General features: G+C 38.9%; 1 non-coding gene across 1 annotated transcript; it reads right to left on the bottom strand.

Annotated features, from left to right (window-relative positions):
- Window positions 1–308: 308 nt before the first annotated feature.
- Window positions 309–427, bottom strand: LOC114234642 (small Cajal body-specific RNA 1). Its single transcript, XR_003620843.1, has one exon. It is a non-coding gene; the product is annotated as a small Cajal body-specific RNA 1 (non-coding RNA).
- Between the last annotated feature and the right edge of the window lie 408 nt (window positions 428–835).

The following is an 835-nucleotide window of genomic DNA, read 5'->3' as shown; positions in this document are numbered from 1 at the left end:
CGAAATTGGCGCCACATGGCTGGGAGGGAAATTTTTCAGAGTATATTATTTTATACCTTCAGATTTTGAAACAGAAGCAAATGTGCAAAGAAATAAAAGAGAACCAATTTTTAAAAAAATCAATAAACATATCCTCAAGTGAGGATTAAATTTCCTTTTACTGATTTGAGGGAGAGAGAAACATTGATTAGTTGCTCCACCTATTTATGCATTCATTGGTTAACTCTTACATGTGCCCTGACCGGGAAATTGAACCTGCAACCTTGGCTTATTGGGATGACACTCCAACCAACTTGGCCACCTGGCCAGGGAGTGCCACTGATTTATAATTCATAGTGTGTCTTTACACAATGGGCTTAAAAGACTCCACTTTTGTTTTAATATTGCACTTTTAAAATCTATATATACATTTTTTATTTCAGAGAGGAAGGGAAAGGTAGAGAGAGACAGAAACATCAATGATGAGAGAGAATCATTGATAGGCTGCCTCCTACACGCCCCCTACTGGGGACCGAGCCCGCAACCCCGGTATGTGCCCTTGAGTAAAATTGAACCTGGGACCCTTGAGTGTGCAGGCTGATGCTCTAAATACTGAGACAAACCAGCTAGAATAATATTGCACTTCTTAAACTCAGCTATCACACCATACACATTGTTTTAAAACAGTAAAACATTTCCATGCTACATTTAAAGATACACTAGGGCCACATATGTAATCAAAGTAGTATTAAAAATAAAAGCAAGGGATGCAAGACATCAAAGTCAGGGGCTATTGCATCAGGTGGGAGGAAATGATGTGAATACAGGTGATCAAAGTGGTAAACAGAAGGGATTT

Source organism: Eptesicus fuscus, chromosome 13 (genome assembly GCF_027574615.1).
Source record: "Eptesicus fuscus isolate TK198812 chromosome 13, DD_ASM_mEF_20220401, whole genome shotgun sequence".
In the NCBI taxonomy this organism is placed as follows: Eukaryota; Metazoa; Chordata; class Mammalia; order Chiroptera; family Vespertilionidae; genus Eptesicus; species Eptesicus fuscus.
Note: the sequence above shows the minus strand (reverse complement) of the source record. Positions and strands in the feature narration are given on the sequence as shown.